This window comes from Stegodyphus dumicola, chromosome X2 (genome assembly GCF_044657685.1).
Source record: "Stegodyphus dumicola isolate Sdum_Otavi_A_Nest chromosome X2, ASM4465768v1".
Classification (NCBI taxonomy): domain Eukaryota; kingdom Metazoa; phylum Arthropoda; class Arachnida; order Araneae; family Eresidae; genus Stegodyphus; species Stegodyphus dumicola.
The window spans coordinates 98,247,200-98,268,966 of NC_140781.1; the positions used below are offsets into that span (position 1 = coordinate 98,247,200).

General features: G+C 32.9%; 1 long non-coding RNA gene across 2 annotated transcripts in view; it reads right to left on the reverse strand.

Moving 5' to 3' along the window:
* Positions 1 to 264: 264 nt before the first annotated feature.
* Positions 265 to 21,767, reverse strand: part of LOC146992835 (uncharacterized) — a 62,685-nt gene continuing 41,182 nt past the window's right edge. For both annotated transcript variants that reach the window (XR_015039148.1, XR_015039147.1), the window contains exon 2: positions 265 to 752. This is a non-coding gene — a long non-coding RNA (uncharacterized LOC146992835). The remainder of the gene's footprint in view (positions 753 to 21,767) is intronic.

Here is a 21,767-nt window from a genome sequence, read left to right on the forward strand (position 1 = left end):
TCTACTTATAGCATTTCTAATAAAATTCATTATTCCCATTTCTAATAGGAATATGGAAATCTGAATACTAATAGCTGCTTTGACAGACATCATTTAATTGTGAAGAGTATGTTGAAAGACGCTTCTAGAAGGGTTATACTTATTTTCTTTTATGTATACTTCAAATTTCAAATGAAAGATAAAAGCATACTCGCTTCCGAAATGTATTTGCTTTCGAAGAGGAAATGTGGCGTCAAACTCAGAGGGCTGACAGTAATTCTTGAGACGGAAAATAATTGCCATAGAACATCTTCTCGCATACCACTTTTAGTGAAAATCGCGAAAATATGTTTGCAGAGTCTGAAATTGAGCCGAGACCGAAACAAAGTATTGTAATAAGTATAAAATATTTTATTTCACATTATGCTTACAATACAACTTGGGATGCAGAGTACAGTGTTGGAAGCAGAACAGCGAAATTATTGGGGGTGTTGTTCGAAGTGGCAGCCGTGGATATCATTGCCCAACCCTACAATGAGTAGTCGTCGATCGATCTTGTCTAAGACTGTGTGGGGTGGACAGCATCTTCTCGGATATTGCTCTTGGAACATTCTCTGTATTCAGCGTGCATTCCTATTTCCTGGACAGAAAATCAAATTCATATCGGCACATTTCTCATTATTGGGGTCAACCTTGTTGTTCTTGAATTAAATAGATCGTCACCCCAGGCCATGCATCTCGGTATGCTGCTCAGGTCAGACATGACGACCAACCTACGAAAGAAATCAGCGGTTAATAAATTAATCAGCAATTTTCCTTTCCTCTCAACGTCAGACCCGGCCTTATTTTCACGATTTTCACCAACTAAGCTTGATTTGTAATATGGAAATTGTTTTACCTCTTAATGCCTACTTTCACCCCTCTGGATTTGTCCCCACATTTACAGAACACCCTCTGTAATTTAAAAAAAAAAAGAGTTTTCGCGAGGTTCTTGGAATTTTTCTGTAGGTAGGTATAATTTATGAAAATTCATTTAAACTTTCTTCACAAATGTGTCTATACGAATGCAGCTCTGCCCAATCCATATGCAATTTCGCGGGTAATTTAGAGGGCAACTGAGTACGAATTAACAAATATGCTTTAAAAATGCATTTGGTAATCTTAAAAACTATTCTCAAAGCCTCTTTAATGAAATAACATGCTATGTTCCATTACTTTGTTGCTTCAAGGATTGCCCAAACAAAGTTCGAGAGTGAATAATCAAGTAATTGCTCTTAGTGTGAGACTGTCGTAAAGGCTAATTCCAAATATGAGATTTCTTTAGACCATTATTCCTTTGTTATTTTGGTCTGAAAGATGTAGTTGTATTGATGCATGTATCTGTTAGGCGTGTAATTTATTTATTTAAGTGTTTAATCAACGCTCATAAAACATAAACCAGCAGTTTCTCATATTCAAGTTCAACGCCCCGGGCTTTCTCCCTTTTATTATTTTTTGTTTATTTGTTAGTACTCTGGTGGTTGCCATATCCCCCAGCTCCCTGAACCAGGGGGTGGACACATCTGACAAGAAACGGACATGGAGCAACTATCATTCAACTACATTGCTCGCAAAAATTAAAAAGTAATCTGAAAAAATATAATCTTTAATCAAAGTTTTCCAATTAATGTCTAATGATGTAATTATTTATATTATTTAGTATTTGGAGTCAAACTGGACTTCTACGCGTAAATTAGCGTATGAAATTTGCAAATTAGGCAACTGAAACGTATTGCACTGTGCACGCATTTTAAAAATTTGTGTATACTTTTGCTTAAAGTTAATGTGGTTTCTGAGAATAATCAATATTCATTAGCTATGACTCAAAGACATCATTTAAGTGAAGCGCAAAAGTGATGATTAATGGTTGACTGGAGAAGGGACAAACACATAAATAAGTGGAGGACACCTAAGATCTGAATATCCTTTAAAAACTGGGGTTCCCAATGGAGTCGGTATTAACTCTGGAGGTCGATGAAATTTCAAATAGGTAGGTAGATCGGCATAATAAAGATTCCGTTGATTACTAAAAAAATATTCTATTCATTTTGAGCTTAAATAAAAAGGTTATTTCAATCTTCTTTCGACTTCAGACAGAAAGGTAATTCGCTATCACTCTAGTAGAGAAAGAACTGTGAAAAAAAGCTTCTAGATACAGTATAAACCTGCGGAATAATATATTTTTAATCATTCTAGACTAGGAGTTCTCAACCGGGAAGGAAATTTCCCTTGTCTGAAAATTTTATAATTTCAGGTGGGGAAGGGATGTTGTCAGCCTAACTTGACCTGCATCCTACTCCAATTGAAGTAAAGTACAAAAAACTGCACCCCTAAAAAAGAAATTTAGGCTACACACTAAAGAAGGAATTATTTGATAGCATTAAAGAAGGGATTTGTGGAATATGTTCTTGAACTTTCTGATGAGGAATTGGACTTAGTGCAAAATCTCTTCAAATAGTTCGTTTAAAAATATCCTCGTCCTTTTTAAGAAGAATATTTCGGACCGACGACTTATTCTCGAGTAAAAGATATATCGGAAAGGAAATCAATCACATGTGTTTGAGAGTGTAGGTTGTTTTAAACTCTGTAACAAATGAAAGCAAGTAGTAGTCTGGATTTGAAAGAGACCTGTACTGTTGACTCCAAACAGTCTTCCATGTATCCATGAACGGCAACGAAAAAACAATCACAGGTTTCTCACTGAACCCAAAACTGAATAACAACACCCAAGCATATTATGGAATTTTTTATTAATTAAAATATGTTTCATTTTATTTAGCTGTTAAGTATTCAGTTTTATTTAGGAATAAAATAAACTACTCTTGTCCAAGTTTTGGTATTTATCAACATTTTCTATATTTTTTGCTACTTCATTTATAAAACATGTTAAAAATAATATAATTCTAAAAAAAGGTATATATATATATTTCGAATTTTGGAAAAAGTGGATGACCTTCTGGCAGCGGTGAAAAGGAAGCGTGAGGCAATATAGGTTGAGAACTATTGTTCTAGACACTAAGTCGTTTTGTCTTTTTTATATACAATTACTCACCAACTTATTGCAGTCATTTTCAGTTTCTTACTTTCTATACTGTTTCTGAAGACTGCACTGAAACGGTATGAAGTTTGCACGTATGCAATGCTCGTGCCATTCCTTTATGAGTCTTACTACGTCCGATCTCGTAGTAATAAACAGAGTTAATTACTCCTGCTTCATAGGTATATGTGATCCGAAGCTTAATGATGACGAAAGAGAGAATTCCCGGCATCATCAGTCCATGTCAGGTTTTAATATAAGCCGTCTCGTGTGCGGATGTAGGAGCGCTAGACCTCTGGGTGAGTCCGTGCTGCTTGGAACTGCCGTCGCATTTCGTTTCGCGTGTAATAAAGACGACGAAATTAATGTCAAAATAATTAGGATGAAGGAATTTCAATCATCGAAGCAAACAGATAAAATTTTCATTTCTGTCCAATTATGCGCTAAGAATGCTCTTTCATTGCTGAGCTAAAGCTGTCGAGAGATTGGATGGAAAATGCTGAGGGAGGAGATTTACGCAACAACGCTTCAAAAACAAAGAAAAGTAACGTTTTTTAATAGCTTTATTGATATGTAAAAGAAATAGATTACTTGATTACAGTAAACATAAGTTAAACTTAAGTTGTCTCAATCTAAACATAAGTTTTTCTTAGGCTGCTGCATGAATAATCGTCCAGCTTTTATCTTCAAGTTTAGAATGAACTAAGGGTGTAAAGTTAAACATTCTGATACATTTAACTACAATTGATATAAAAATAAAACATTTCAGGGCAACCAAACAAGTACGAAATGAAAGCTATTTATAACTCTCCAATTATAGTAACATTAAAAAGTCCTATAAAAATTTCTCTGTACAACGAATAGCTGAAATGAATAATTTTTATTCCTCTAAAATAATGGCAATCGCTATGTTTACTATATACACTTTTTTACTAATCTGCTAGACAATGCTGTTAATAATTAAATTTCTGGTGCTGAAATAAAATGCCTGAATCGAGGTTCTCTTACTAGGTGTTATTTTCGTTCCATCCTCGGGGGAACAGGATTGGTCTTTCAGTTGGGAGATTTATGATGGGAAAGAATTAGAATTTTATTCGAATCAGCGAATATTTTAATTAATAATTTTTAATCAGGAAGGATTAGTAGTTTGTCTTCAGATGATGATTCGTTTCGCCCGGCAATCAGTTGCGCCGGCATTTGTTCATAAACATAGAACAGTAGGGATCTTCTAGATATGCTATATATGTGACATGAGTTTACCTCCAAGGCTTTTAGAAGGAGCTCCGAGGCTCCAGATTAAGGCTTTTAGAACCCCTTAGCAATTACAAGATTTCGGTACCCCTTACATAAATCTACACCTGTTTTTTTTCCCATTTTTCCTTCTCGGTCATGGTTTACATGCATCATATATTCCACGATAAAATTGGTAATGGGAAATTTTTGTGGTGGCCCTTTTCTTTGATACCTAAAGCACATGCTTATTTTGCTTAATGGTTAATTCAGCTCTGTTTATCTGGACTTATCTGCTCTACTATATCATTTCGGCAAATTTTTTCTGTTAAGACATTTCAGGCTCTTCATTTATAGCATTGTCTGTTCTATTATATCATTTCAGTAAACTTGTTCTATTTAATTATTTTAGTCATTTTACTTGCATTATTGCCTTTCTGTGGCATTATTTCACTAAATGTGTTCTATTATATCTTTTCAGTCTGTTCATTTATATCACTGTCTGTTCTATTGTATATTTGAATAAAGTTTATTGAACGTTCTTAGTTTAGCTTATATTTAGATTGGCCTTTCTTCTGTGTTTGAAATATATCATATAATTATATATTACTCTGTTATATTATTTTGTTGCTTTTAAAATGTACATTATTTCATGCATATTATCATCATGTTCACATTGTGTGTTATTACATCACCGCGAAAGTTTTTATATTGTCGTCCTTGGCTAGATCCCGTAAATCGCTAGATTTATTCCCGGTTTTCATTTAAGAAGTCTGGTCTATTGATAATAACAAAGCGCACTAAGATGGTGTATTTAATTATGGCAAAGCACACGAGGGCTATCTGCCTAAAGGGAGGGATGCCTTTCGTGGAGGACTTTCTAAGGGAAACTGGCTCGTATACACGTTACACATGGGGAAAACCACGAAAACGCCCATGCAGCCAGCCCGTTCGCGGGATTCGAACCTCAGACCGAACTACCAGTGTTCAGCGTCTTTACCGCTCGGCCGCTGGTTGGCCCTCAAAGCGCACTAAGGTTATCTGCCTCAGGAAGAAAGCCTCGATGAAGTAACTTTTTAAGAGAAACTGACTCATATTCACATTACGCATGTGCCCAGTCAATGGAGAATCTACTTGTTGCTAGCAAAACAAAAAGAGGTTAAAAATCTTATTTGATAACATACTTTGTCATACATGTGGATTCCAATGAATCGACGAAGTTTGGTTGGTTGACAATGGCAAAGCATAGGAAGGCTATGTGCCTAAGAGGAGGGATGCCTTAGTGGAAGACATTTTAGGAGAAATATGCTCATATCTACATTACATATGAAGAAAATGCCGATGCAGCCATCCCGTTCGTCAGAATACCAACCCGGGTAGAACTAACAGTGTTCAGCAGTCTTAATCACTTGGTTGCCAATTGTTTTTTCCAGTGACGGGCTCTAGTCGTTTATAGGCGTTACGCACTACTAATGCCGGAAATGGTGGTTTCTTTATTATGGAGGCAATTAATAAGCAGGCCACCGATGCCTCCTTTAAAGGGACGGACAAATTGCATCCATGCCCTTTCTGGGTTTCGAACCCGAACCCTTCGGTGCGTCAGTCAGATTCACTAACCAATTTTTCGTCTACGTGGTGCCGCCATATTAAAGGAGAATAAGAATTTGAATTATTTAAATTATGAATAAGCATTACAGGCCTATCTGCTTAAGGAGACGAATGCCTTTGTTCAGGACTTTTTAAGGGAAACTTGCTCATATTCACGCTACGTATGGGGAGAACTACCGAAACTGTTCACCTAGATCTGAATGCGGCGATAGCCTTCGGCGATTTTATCGTTCGGCAGCTGGTATGCCTAAAATTAGTGGAGAGGGAGCAAACTTTCATAATAATATTACTTTGCTGAAAATAATGTTGAATCAGGAGAATTTTTCTTTATATGTCGATATTATAAGTCTTTTTTTTTTTCCTCTTTTTGTTCTGCGGGCTATATGGAATATAATCTCTGCTACCATCTAATCTTTTACTAAGAAATAACATTTGGATACGAATAAAAAATTTAAATAGTGAAATTTTTATGAGAAACTGTAATAATGAAGCTTCTTTTGCGAAGCTTGAACGGCACGAAAAGTTTTATTAGCCCAAAGGGGCAATTTGCCCAAAAGACTTATTAATTTCGTTTTGGTATTTTGCGCTGATTCACTATAAACGTCAAATCACTTTTTAAATTGTTGCCACCAAATTATAGAGCTCTGTGTTATATTTAAGGAAATTAAATAATGAATAATCCGTATAAACGTATATATGTGTTTTGCATTGTAATAAAACAACGGTACCCAGAGCCATAAAATTTTGAATAACGTACGTCTCCACCCGAATATGGGCGTCTGAAAGCCCAAATTTGGAATTTTTAATTTGCTTTATTATCTATTTCATATTATGTAAGGCATTAAGGAGTTTTGATTAAGAAACTCGACGATTTCAAAGCGAGCAATAGCAATACTGTACGAAAAAAAAAAAACACTTTTATCTCCAGCGCGCGAGACTGTGTATCGGAAATTCTAAAGATATGCTTCTTTAAATATTTTGCCATATTGCTGTTGATTTCAATTTTATGGTTTAAGTGTGCGAAGAACATGATATTTAATAAATAAAGGTAACACACAAAACTTTAAAAAAATTTTGGGCGTAAAATAAAATCTGAAAGCTTTGAGATTTTTTTTATTTTACTTTTGTTTTGGAAGGCAACATTTTTATTATATCCAATAAACTTTAATGAAAGTAGGTTGTGTTTTAAAAGAACGCGAGACAATAAATTAAAATAGTTGTTTAATCTCTACAGCAATCTCTAAGACCTTCGTGTTCTTATTATTTACAATTTTAACCTTAGATTCCTTACAATAATTTTTCGAAAATTTTTACGCTGCTTACGTTAGCCTTCAATACATGAGTCCGCTATGCTGCGCTGAAAAATATTGACATTGAGCGAAATATAAGATATTTAATTTATTACCGTCGTGGCCTCGCTCGTAGCTAAAACATAAGATCTTTAGTCTGCCTTTCAAATTTTGCCAGTCTGTAACTGCTTAAGAAGCTGAACATTATCGATCTATTTAGCTGCTTTATTGTAATCCATCGTATGTTAAGTACCCAGTGCAGAATAGTCTTTTCTTCTTCAACAGATTAAGTCATCAGTTTGGATGTAATAATGAAGATGCCATTCATCAGATTAAAAATACAAATTTTCTACTTTTTTTAACTTATAAGGTATTTCTCCCGTCTTTCTAGCTTGCCTTCGTGGTGTAGTGGTCAGCACACTGAGCCGGTATTTCAGAGCTCCGTGATTCGATTCCCGGCGAAGGCGGTTGCTAATTTTTCAGTTCTCTTACTTCCAAAAAATCCTAATGTCCTCTACAAGTGGCGCCCGAACTAAAAGGGTGTTGGATGATGATTCTCCACACCCAGGATTTGGCGGCTAGGTCCCCTAAAACCCTAGTCGCCCTTTAAAAGGGGAGTATATAAGGTATTTCTCCCACTTTCCTGGCGTGCCTTCCTGGTGTAGTGGTTCTGGTATTCCAGAGGTCCGTGGTTCGATTCCCGGCGAAGGCGTTTGCTAATTTTTCATCTTGCCTGCTTCCTCTAAAATACCTAATGTCTCTACAAACTATCGGCGAAATTAGTAGCGATTAGAGTAAATTCAGCTAAATTGGCGAAATTAGTAGCGATTACAGTAGATTCAACGAAAATATCAGAATTTTTTTTAACTCTCAAGCTAATATTCATTTCACAAAAATACGAAACTGAATCATATTTTTATTTTATGTCTTGATAGTACGTAAGTATGGTTTAAATGGTATGTTAGTTATGATAGTTTGTAGGTCTGTAACCTCCTAATGAGAGTTTTTTTAATAATTATTGCCTAATGATATGGGTTAACGAATACGTTCACAGCAATGCCTAGATATTTTCTCCTGAGGGAAAAAGGGGGGCCCACCAGCGGCCGAGCGGTAAAGACGCTGAACACTGGTAGTTCGGTCTGAGGTTCGAATCCCGCGAACGGGCTGGCTGCATGGGCGTTTTCGTGGTTTTCCCCATGTGTAACGTGTATACGAGCCAGTTTCCCTTAGAAAGTCCTCCACGAAAGGCATCCCTCCCTTTAGGCAGATAGCCCTCGTGTGCTTTGCCATAATTAAATACACCAACACCAACACCTGAGGGAAAAAGGTAAATGCTCGCCCCTGTGTGAAATCAAATTAGCTATATTTGTGGAATTTTATATTTAACAAAATTAATTGCATTAAGTCAAGTGTCATAATTCTTATAACATAATTATACCATAATTCTTAAAGTATAATTTAATCGTAAATGTTTAAATTTAGAAAAATAATACATCTAATAATTTACACATTTGAAATGAAAAGGTTAAACTAATGCATTAATTATCAAGCTTTCTTGTAATTTAATTTTTCTTGCTTTAAGTGAAACAAAGCCAAAAAAAATTTTTTTTTTCTTAATTCATGTTCTTCAGAAAAAGCAGCCGTGTTGAAAGTTTTTTTTTAAACCTAGACAAGATTTTTGCATGTTTTTCATTAATTTAAATTTGAAGCTTATTTCATCCTAATAATAATAATTCACAATTTTAGAAATATTATTAACCTAATTTTCGAATTCTCATACGTTTCATAGCCAATCTGGCGCCCTTTTCTGGCGCCCTTTCTAGTGATTCACCTGAGGCAGGTGCATCACTCCTTGTCCCGGTTATGAGTATGTATCATAGTTCCTCTATCTATCACCGTCTAAGTTTCAATTTGTAACTAGCTAAAGAGCTTAAACCAAACTTGTCCGAGCGCAACAAGGAAAGAAATTGTCTAAAAGTCTTTCATTGCTCCCGCATCTTCTTAAAATAATGAGAGACACAAACAAATGAGGCTGGTTAACCAACATTCATCTCCAGTTATGATTCCTCATTAATTACGTCATTAGATATTCCCTCTCAACGAGAGGCTTCTTTTCGATTGGCAGTCCCATCCACTCAACAAGAGCTGTTAAGAGAGAAAATAAGGGTGGCCGTCTCCGGGCGGCATTAATTTTCGAGGACCTCGGCTATTATTCCATTATGGAGCGTTAATTGATCAAAACGGAACTTAAACACTGAGAAGAAGAAGGGGGCAAAGGAGGCTCTGTGATAGCTTATAATTATTCTTCGGGATTGTAATGGGAGGTCCGCGTCGTTGCTTCTGTGTATTATGAGAAACCTTTTTTAAGGGCACTACTGAGAATTTCAAAAACTATCTCAACTGTTAAAGATAATTCGAGTGGCAGGTTTAACGAAGGCATTTCAATTAAATGTAGCGACGTGATTTGGAATAATTCTAAATTTACTGCGGTTGGAATTCTCTAGAAAATATTCGCAAATGAAGTTTGACGTACTATTTCGGAGTACAAAATTATTTTTTGCTTCACAGCGAACTCAATTAGATCCTTCTCGTTGCTATATATAGCATGCGTTGTTTTTTTTTTTTAAGTCTTGCTCGCAACCGATACACATAAAACCAAGTTTTGTCCGAGAAAAGGATTTGTCACTAATTTGTATTAATAGAGCTAAAGATTGCTTATTTCAGATTTTATGTAATTACGGTCTGTCTTGTTAAAATGAATATAAATGAGAATAATTTAGATTTCTTAGTATGTCATAAACTGAATCAGGTTATCACCAGCTATGAAATTATCCAAACCGTAAATTCATAATGGAATATTGCAAACATTTACTATGCAATTTTGATCAACGAATTCAAATATAAATGACTCAAAATATAAATGATATCAAAAATCCATTTATCAAATTTCTTCAGCAAAATGTGACGTGTAAATAGTTTAGGTTTAGAGAGATGATCCTCCATCTGTGCGTCGCAACCCACCAGCAAGTCGAAAGACAAAATTTGGTAGGTTGGGAAATTTGAAAAATTTTGTCAAAAGGTAAAATTTTGTTGTTGACGTTTTGCTTACTGTGTGTATTTATGAATATTTAAGTTTAGAATAATTATCCTCCAGATGAGCGTCGCGACTCACCAGTAGGTCTAGGGACGAAATTTGGGCGGGTTATGAAAAGTTTTAGAGCGATGTTTTGCTCACTGTTTATATTTATAAATACAAATTAATTGTTAATGATCATATTTTTTATTTACTGTCACTTCATTTTTACATTACTTTCTGCTTTGCCTCTTTTCTTTCAGAGCACTTTTATTTATGAATCGCAAATATGTGCATCTGGATCGCGACGATTGAAAGTTTGAGAAAGAGTACAAAAAAATCTAAATCAAACTATCACTTTACAGAAGTGCGTCATATAGGTCGTTTGAGACATCTTAGTTACAATAAGAATACTATTATTCGTGAATATTTTCATTTAGTGATGTTTACAATAAAACTGTTTAGGGATTTTAAATCACTTATTTAATTAAAAGTAATTTGGAATATAAACTCTCACGTCACGTCAAATGGCAACACTCTGAGAACTGGTATTATGCTAGGTCGTGTGGAAGCTAAAAATTTTGTGTTTCTTAGAATAGCAATACTTCTTAGGCCCTTTAGATGATAAATACCCTGGAAGCGTAAAGTTACAAAACGCAATAGTCTCAAAATTGAGAAAATTCGCTATAGTCGTTTCTAGCATGAAAGTCGTGCCAAGTCAAAAATTCTTTTCAAAAATCAGTAAGAATCATAATGAAGGTATTTGATTACTTCAAGGGGAATTTTCGAATTTTGCCCTATGTGCTCTCATTGTGTAAACTGTGAGCCCGTCCAGCTAGCATTTGGATGATCCCGCATACAGCAGAATTGATTTTTCATATTTCTCCTTCCAAAAATTCTGATAGTTTCTGTGGTGGCACCTGAATTAAAATATGGTGGGCAATAATTCATCACTACCTGAATATAGTCGACGTTGGTCTCCTGTCTCTCTCAAGACACTTTAAGTGGGAAAGAATATAAGGCATTTCCCCGTACATGTTCTTATGCTGTAAATAGTTAGAATACCCAGCTAACAACTGGAATATCCGTGGCTCGAATCCCGGGGAGAGTACGATGAATTTTTCATGTTTCCCATCTGAAAATCCTATTGGGCTGTATAACTTCTATAATGTATAATCTTTCAAAGGAAACAAGTAGTAAAGATATATACACACCTTGCGTATGTGCTAAATTTGTTGAAGAAAATCCAGAGTTCATTTACATATAATAACCTGGTGACGAAATCGTTAGAAGAATGGCTTATTTCCATATTGGAATAGTGGAGATACAGTTCTTAGCCATTAAATACAGCCGATTCTGGTGCATCTTGTTCGCTCCCGAATTTCTAAATTTCTACGTCTAGGGAAGTAGCGAGACATTTTTACGCTACTTTTCGTATTTCCTTTCAAATCTCAAATAAACTGAAAATTAATGGAAAAATGTAGGTTTCTTCTTTTGTAGTCCAGGTTTCAAACTCGGTAAACAGTTTTCGCCAAATACTTGACAAGAACTAAAGGAACTCTTATTAAAGCAAAGTCTGAATTTATATCAGAATCATTTACGATATCTGTGAAACATGACATCTACCAGGCGGTATGGTGATTAATCGAAGCAGCCAATTTATGAGGATTCCGAACACCGGTAATGGCATGGACGCTTGTAACAGTCTTGTGTACAAGATGTAACGGTACGTAAATATCCATTGTTCTGAATTTTTTTTTCGAGAGGTTGTTAGCAAGGAGAAAAAATTTCGGAACTTTCCAATATACTTCCGTTGAACGCTTTAATCCAAACTAGGAGTGTTCTAAGAAGATATATCCTTGACAAGCTGAGAACAAACTATACATGTATCCTTGAGTCTTCAGGTGCCTTCACTAAACAAACGATCATAAGGTATGGCACCAGTTACAAAGCAAAGCATTACTAGTAAAAATGCTTAATTTAAGGCATGGTAACCTTCGCGTTAACTAGCTGTTTCTCATCGGCAGGTAGATGCAAAATTATCTCAACTTGAACAGCGAATCTCCAACATTCAATAGTATTTTAGCTTTTATCGTTGTTTGATTATGAGATGGATATCAGTTCTTTATTATACCGGGAGAAAAATTAAAACGTAGTAGCATTTGTTAGCTTCACATCCAAGTATTGAATTTTTTCTGCTGTAGATGTATAAAAATTATAAATCTTGATATCTAGAATTTAAGTAAAACAGTACAAACTCATTCGGATTTGTAATAATTTTTTTAAGTGAAAACTTTCACTCTCTGAATTTCCAAAGCCATTTCCTTAAAATAAATAAAAAAAAAATAAAACCATGTCTATCGAGTTTTCTAAGCATGAAGCGTGAAAAATCAACGCTGACGTCGCCAAGGTTCAAAACACAGATCTCTCAATTGCTAGCTGGACATGGTAACAATTCGTGTTATTTAAGTGCATACGAGCAAATGCAATAATGAAGCAACAATGCGATAATTCTATATAAACATTTGTATCAGCACATCTTGCTATACAGAATACCTGTTCTTTCTTTTAGTCTTAATACATTTTTATAGCAATTATTTATTGTTACAGGGTAGAGTTGCTAAACTCAACTTATACTGTTAATTCAAACTACTAAAATTTCCTTTACCTAAATATTTTGTTGAATTCTGTGTTATATCAGTTATATAAAAGCATTATATAAAATTGAAATTAATAAATAAAAGCTTATTCATTTCACTATTTTTATAAGCAGATACGATTATGATAACTGAAATTGTATCTTGTCAGGATAAAAAATGTGGGAAAGGTATCATCATATTTTGAATCTTCTCTTTATTGCTGTAGATTATTGCTGGATGTTAAGGTGGACCGACTAAGTGTGCGAGTAAAGATACCGCATAATGTTCAAGTAGCTTGCAGGAGATTTATATATTCAACTTTAATTCTTCTTTTCTAATCTGAAAATTAACACACTAGTTGTTATAATTAATAACCTTTATTATTAATAATTAAAATAGTAAAATACAACACAACTTCCTAAAATAGTAAAGCACTACTGCATTTAAGGCACTGAAAAAGAAAAAATTTCCTTGTTAACACTTGAAACTATTGAGCTGCAGAAAAAATGAAATAATAAGCTCTTAAATATTTAGAATGTTGTGTAAATTTAATTGCAAAAATATGTCCCTTGATTAGCGGTTTTGCTGTGAATCCAGATAAGTAATTTCGCTTGAATAGGTACAAGCTGATTAATATTTATGTAAATGATAATCCCCCAATGACCGCTTATTTGAATAAGTGAGCAATAGTTACTGAATTTACGGAAAGTTTTAATAATTTCATTTCTCACTTACTAATCTCGATATTTTGACATTCAGAAGAAGCGTAGTAATTTTACTTCGGCAAAAATTCGTGAATTTTGCGGGATTTGCTGATCCTTCATATATGACCACAAACTGTAAATTTCACATGTGTTTCTTAATTTGCAATTCAATGCTGAGTTATGATTTATAGTTTGAGTACTTACACAGTCTCTTTTTTAAATTTAAAAACGTGTTACATGATAATTTGCATTACATTAAGAGAAAAGTGTATATTCATGTGTAATATATTCTCACAGAACACCGTTCCTCACAATAGAAATCCTAATCTCAAGCAACGGCATGATAATTTTGCTAGAACTGGACTAGTTTATAAATGTAAATATCAGTTTGAACGTATGCGTAATATAGTACTTATTTAGTTACTCTTTATTTATTTATATTATTGCTTATTATTTTTCGTACTGACGTTTGTTCCCTTTATTTAAGAATCGGTTCAAACTGCTTAGAAAATTTCCGTATCCTATTATAACTGGATTTTAATAATTTAGCGCCAAGCAACTTTTAAATCTGCATTGTTGCATCTGATACAACTTAATTTCTTTTGCTTGGTTCCTTTCGAAAACGCAAAGATTTAGGATTTTGTAGCTTTGAATTTGAATCTGAATTACTTGCTTCGTTCTCTTTATTTATTTTTTCAACTCGTTTACTGATTTTGCTTTGTTTGCTGTTATTTTATGAATTCCTCCAGGAATTATTTACAAGAATTTCTCACGTAATAATGGATTTAAATTCACTTTCAAAAAGTGTGTCAGCGATCAAGTTACAGAGTGCTAGTCCGAGGCCTAATGCTTGCTGTGCTCCTTTTAAAATGTTGTCGAAATATGTTCTAATGGTAAGAAGCAATTTCTTAAATAAATAACTTAAAAATTTTGTATTTTCTGTGCGTAATACTTAATAATTTAAACATGTACTTGGGAAATTGATCAAAATATTTCGCAGATGTTGTTGACGTATACTTTATGTTGATAGAAATTCCTAAGGAAATGTCAATGTTTTTATCATCAGAATATATGCTGGCCTAAAAAAAAACTCCCATTTTTATCATTTAGATCATTAAGAAATGAGATTGTGAAACAAAGTAGCAACTGGAATTATAAAGCTCGGAATAAGAATTATGTTTCATTTAGGAGAAAAGTTCAAAGGCACCGAAAATGGATCACACACCGATAAATAGAGGGAAAGAAAACACGCAAAAGAATATATCTCTCACTTTCGCAAAACTTCAGGAAGGCCCAACACAGGGAAAAGAAGGAAAAGAAAATGATTGAGGGAAAAAAAAAGGAAACCTGCTCTTGAGTAAAAGCAATTGAAAAGGGAACAATGAATAATAGATGTTGATTGTAAAAAGGGGCCAAAAAAAAAAAAAAAAGAGAGAGAGAGAGAGAGAAATCAAGCTATATTTTAAGTTTGGAAGATTGAAGAATAAATGGAAACGGCTATGCTTTTTAAAGTAATTAAATGAAAATTATAAAGCAGGTTTTTATGAAAACAGTTTTTTCCGTCGATCATCAAAATCTCGCATATGATCATCTATGTGAAAAATATAAGGGAAATAATTGATCTGAATAAAAGAAAACGAATCAATAAGATTAAGAATATTATATAATAAAAACAGCTTAGAAAGGTATTTTTCTGTGTTTATTAAGCGGATTTTTAATCCTCAGAATATTACCACATCCAATAATCAAATAAAGTTTGCCTATTCAAGATAATTCGCTCACCTAATACTGAAATTAAATTTTCTGTATATCCTCGCATACGTATTATTTCCCTTAAGTTCTTATATAAAATAATTATATCTCCAAACTTCCTTTTTCGTTTTGATTGCAATTTACTTTTGCTGGTCATTTTCAGTTACAACAAAATATACTGCAAACTTCCTTATATAATGAAGCATTTTAATAAATAAATCAAATTCTGACTCAAAGGATTAATGAAATATTAAACGTAGCCATTCACTACCATTATTTCTATAACGCAAGTAAGTGTTAATCTGTCATTTGCTTCTCCATTAATCTGTTACTTACTTCTCCATTGCGCCCACTAAAAAACGTACAAAAGTGCGCATGCGTTAAAGTAAAAAACGGGTTTTTAACACACATATATGAGCAAAAAATATTACTTTTAGTTTTTTATGACAATGAATTTAAAGAAAAGAATACCTAAATAAGTACTAAATAAGTATTCTGCATGTTAATTCACATATTTATCACATATTTGCTGAAAACTCCGCAAAAATGCGCTGCTTATGTGACATGATTTGAGAAAGAAGAAGTACACCAAAAAATGGAATGTATTACAAAGTGTTCCTAAAACAGTCAGTCTTTGACGACGGAGTCATTTTTTACGAGTAAATAAATATTCAGAATGATTTTTGCAGACTTAAATTTCGTTTCCGCAGTTACTGAACTAAATTTTCCAGCATAATTCATATCTGCTTTGAAATTTCAGCAGATGTTTAGTCCTTTTATAAATCTAATTATTGTTGGTAACATTCAACACACAAGAACAATTTTAATGCTAAACTTGCGTGCTGAATTAGAGCAGATGAGATTATTTTAACTGTCGAATAATCATTTAAATTGTCGATCTCATCTAGACTATTCCATTTCAGATTTCATTTCATAAAGGAACTATAAAATTTACGTCAAATAAATTATTTAGAAAAGTATTAAACATTTTTATTTCCACATAAAATATTCTGTTTCTATACGAGAAATTCGTGTAAACCTCTTTTTTAATAATTTTTTAAAGTATAGCGTATTTCGTTTATCAATTAAAATGTGCTAAATATGTGTAGGTACTTTTCTAAGAGATCGTTTTGTTTTTCAGAAACAAAATTTTAATGAATCAAATGAATTTATAAACTAAAAGTAACCACTGTTTTAGTTCGTACTGTCAAAAGAAATTTTCAATTATTTATTCCTATTTCGCACTTTAGTTTTATCTAGTTTATTTAAGTTTTATTATTTCATTCTTGGCTGGGAACTAGGTGGTGTGTTTATTTAATTCAACATGTTTTTGTTTGTTCACCAGAGCATTCTTTTCCCGCATAAATGCCCAATTGTACAACTTATCATTTATTAATTTCATCTTATGAAACGAAATGTAAAGTAATTTGAGAATTTCATGAAAATACGTATTATTAGTTTTGAATATAATTTTATATGAATCTGTAAAAGGTAAAATATGCACAATATCAGGAATTCGGCATAATTCTAGAAAGAGATTTTATTGTTAACGGAAGTACTATATAAATATTCATAAGATTACTTTATTGAAATACATGAAATGTGTTCCTTACAACAAAGTCTATAGTTGGAAGTATATAATTCTGCAGTAAAAGTAAATAGTGACTCCGAAGACTTCTAATATTTCTTAAAGGGATGCAATCTGCGAAACAGGTAGAATTATTACAAACAAGCGTTCGATATTATAATTATATGAGGTTGTATTTTCAAAAAATGGTCATTAAGTTTGCCACAAATTTCTTTGAAGAAATTCTTGGACGAATGTTTTCTATCTGCTTCTTAGACGGTATAGTGGTTGGGAGAAGGGCCCGAGTCCGAATCCCGGAGAAGGCATAACTGTAACTGTCCGTTCCTTCATAGGAGGCAAAGGTGGCTCACCTATTAGGTGCATCCTTAATAAAGTGACCACCACGTTTGGCCTTAGTGCCAAAGCCGAAGTCGGCTGAGGGCTCGCCATTGGGGGTTAAAAATTATTTTTCTCTAGGACTTTCTATTAATTTCTTTTTAATATCAAAAACATTTTTAGTTAAGTCATTTATCTAACTCATGCTGCAAACATTTTTTCTGCCTTACATTAACAACTATTTATGAGCAGACCTAATTTATATTGATATGTTTAATAAAGTTACTCTCTCTAAATTATATACTACCTTCTTTTACATTTTAAAATTTACTATAAAGGGATATCAAAATGTTCACTTCGCGTTGATAGTCAGTGATTTTTGAATCAATGATACCATTTGTTTGATCCTATGTCAATATCAAATTTCATTAGAATCTGTCCATGAATTTTGGAGATAATTGATCAAATGGGGAAATTCTCTTAATTTTGAATAGCAATGTATTTAAATATATGTGGAAGTGAAGAACGTTTTATGCATTATCATGGCAGAGTCCTATGTATGTATATGTAAATAATTTAACATACCATAAATTATTTTGATTTATCTTTTTTATATATGATACACTGCTTTATGTTTATAACATAATTTACCTTCTTACAACTTTTTTTAGCATTTGATGAGTTTCAAATAAAACGTCTGTTTCTGTTACTTACTATTATATTTTCAATAATGTTTTGAGCATAAAAATTCATTTTTCCAGTAATTTGCCAGTAAACTTGTTTTAACTGGAAATTATGTCGAATGACCAGTTGAATTAAGAATTATAACGTCGATAAAGTTATAATTCTTAATTCAAATAAATTTTTAATTATTGTTAATTTAATTATGTTGTAGTTCTTTATTTCTGTGCTCGAGATAACGCGTCTTGGCTCTTACGTAGCCTAAGATACGCCGTTAGTTTCAAGCCAATCTGGAGCACAGGGAATTTGAGACCTGTACGCTCTCAACTTAAATTTTCGAGATTAATTATCAGTCCCAAAATATAATACACCTAAACATATTTAAAAATACTTTTGATGCAGCTAAATAATTTAAAAATATACAACGTGACCATCGAAATAGTTGTGTTTCATTTTAATATGCTGTTATACAGTTTCTCTTTTTTTTTCGCAACAGAATGGCGGCCGATCCACTGAGGCGCGTTATCATATCGGCCGAAAAGCCCAGTCTTATCATTATCATGAATCAAAGCCCACTCTTATCATGTAACGAAATGTCTAGGATACCTATGTTTAGAACAGAGTCCTTGCCAAATACATGCATACTCCAACTGTTGAAGGTAGAATTGGTGACTGAGCAAGATCGTAACAAATTTTTAACAATTAATAGGCGATGAACAAATGAAACAGAAATAAATAAGTAAATACATGAATGAATAAAATAAATAAATATGTAAAATAGATAAGTAGATAAATAGATAAAAATAAATAAACAGATAAATAGATAAAATAAATAAATAGATAAAATAGAAAATAAGTTACATAAAATGAATAAATGTGTACATATAGCAATGCAGTTTGATATAAATGCGATAGTCAGGTTGTGTCATATTGCTGGTAATGCAACAAGATGCAAATAAAAAAAGCTGAGGAGATCCGTGAATAAGGTAAAGCAGTGATTACATCATAAGGTATTTCTTCCGCCTTCTTAGCATGCATTCATGCTGTAGTGGTCAACACACTCGGCGCGTATTCAGGAGGTTCTAGGTTCGAGTGCCGGCGACAGCACTGCTCATTTTTCATCTACTTCTGCTTCAAAATAACCTAATGACTCTACAGTGGCGCCCGAACTAAAAAAGGTGGTGGATGATGATTCTCCACTGCCAGGATTTGGCTATTGAGTCCCCTAATCCCCAGTCGTCCTTTAAAAGTGGGGTTATATAAGGTATTTCTCTCGCCTTCTTAGCATGCCTTCTTGGTGTAGTGGTCAGCGCAATCGGCGCGTATTCGAGAGTTTCGAGCCCCGGCGAGGACATTGCTCATTTTTCATGTACTTCTGCTTCAAATAACCTAATGACTCTACAGCATAATTAAATACGGCAGATAATACACGGTGAAGACTATATTTACAAAGATAAGAATAGATGAATTAGATGGTGACTTTATCGAAATATAGAAGGAAGAAATTTAGAGATGTGTATGTTTAACATAATTCAGTTTCTAATAGGGAAAGATACTCAGCACTGATAAAGCAAAATCGCGGTGGTAAAAATCTCGCAGATGATGTTCAAGGAATCATGTGATGTAAATTATTATTCATTTAACGAATACAGTTTAATTCATGAATATAATTATTTTTTTTTAATTCCATGTAAAATTATTTAGTGTCATAGCCGAATATAAATTCAATTCGATTTCAGCTTCCTACACAATTCTTAATAAATACTTTCGATACATTCAATATTTGAATACTTAGCGAATGTAGATATTGTCTAAGTAAAAACGTAAACACGTAAATGTTAGGGATAATAATTAAACAAAGAAACGGTGAAATATAACAGTTTAACTACAAACCGAGCGATTTATCAAGAGCGTTTCTCAACGCAAATAAATGATAAACGGTACCGAAAGCTTTCGGATTATACTTAAGACGAAAAACTAATAAGGATAAAATTGAATGCAAACATTTTAATCCTTTCAATTAAGAGGGAAAAAAATTAATTCCATTTCATTCATGGAATAATAGTTGCAGTGTAAAAAGAAATCATATTTCACTTTAACTAAGAAGACCTATTGCATTTGTTAGGCAATATTAATTTTCTCGGAATCGTCTAGTGGCGAAGAAAACATATTTATTGTCTGTTTTGCTTAAACCTTCGTTATTTGAAAATGATGCACTTTAAAAAGGGAAGCGTTTTAAATTTCTCAACTGATAAAGCAATTTAGCTGGGTTTAAAGTACGTAACATGCTTGGAAAATAAATCTGTAAATAAATCAAAAATAGCTACGGAATGTAAATAGAGCTCATAATATTATGCAATAAATAAAAAATAATAGTTATAAAATTTGAAACACAAACATTGCTTTACGCTTTTTAAGAATATTAAAAACGCAAGAAAAATGTTTCTGACATAATGTTCTTACTAAAATTGATTTCTGACACATCTAGTTCATTTACTCATTAATAGAAAAATATATAAGTTATTGTATGAATAAATTACCTTGTTGTTAAATCATTTATACTATTCTGTTAACTCTGTTATAAATGCTTAATTATTCGTTTAATTTAATGTGAAATAAACTGAAGATATAATATACAAAATTAAATACAACCAAAAGAAACTTACGAATGCAACAAATACAGCATGTTAATTCGTGCACCAAAACTCAAATTGCGTAATAAATAAAAATTTTAATTAAAAATAAAGCAATTTCCTGTCTTAATTAATAACAGACATGAAATATTTTTGGTATAATGTGTCTATTCATTTGAATGTGTGTAATTTATATTTCTTCTTATATAACATGATATTAATTTTAGCAAATTATAGTGTAACATATTATATTAAATATTAACCATTTTCTTATTGCTGAATTTTGTCTATATTACCCGTTGTTCAAAATTCAATTTCAATTAGAAAGCAATACTAGCAATATTTTTTAATACTTTAATAAGATTAGACGCTATTTATACAGCAAATTCATTAAACTGCCGATAGAAATTGCATCGTCGTTCTTTCGATTTTTTATGATTCCTGACACCATTTAGAGTGTAAAGGGCTTCTGATGTTGTATTGAAACTTTTGAAAACATCAAAAATCACCTAAAAATTATTGAAATAGTAATTTACGACTTCTGTTAACAAATTTTAATCTTAATACTAATAAGAAAGCAGTATTTTCCAAGCCGAATTACTGTGCATTAGTTAATCAATTTTGTGTATATGTGATTATTGTTCGTTAACTTGTAACTTTCTTATTTGCACCGATTCTCATTCATCCTTACATTTTCTTATGAAAATCTTCTTCTGACAGGTGACATGTAAGGTGACATGTTTCTACATGAAAGGTGACAATTAATGAATTAATTGTCACCTTTCATGTAGTTCTTAAAAATCTTAAAAGTGTTAATGTCATCTTGTTCTCATGCAGGTGGTAACACTGGCAATCTAGGAAATGAAAGCGCTGACTAAGTGATAAAACAGATTATAAATCTTCAAGTTAACACAACAAAGGTACTGCCTAAATCGTTCTTCAAGTAACAAAATTGGAACAAAATAATTCTCAAGTGGCATAAAGTGTACACAAATTCTTCTACTGCATTTCTAACTAAACAGTTTTCACTTTTATTCTTCACAGGCTCAATAACAAGCACTTTTCCTGCAATTTTGAAATTACTACTTACGGTAATATCAATACATATCTGAAGAGATTTGGGCTACGTGATGCAGACTCTTGTGTTTCTGTAGCATCGGTGAATTGCAAAGTGTCGAACATTTGCTATTCTACTGATCA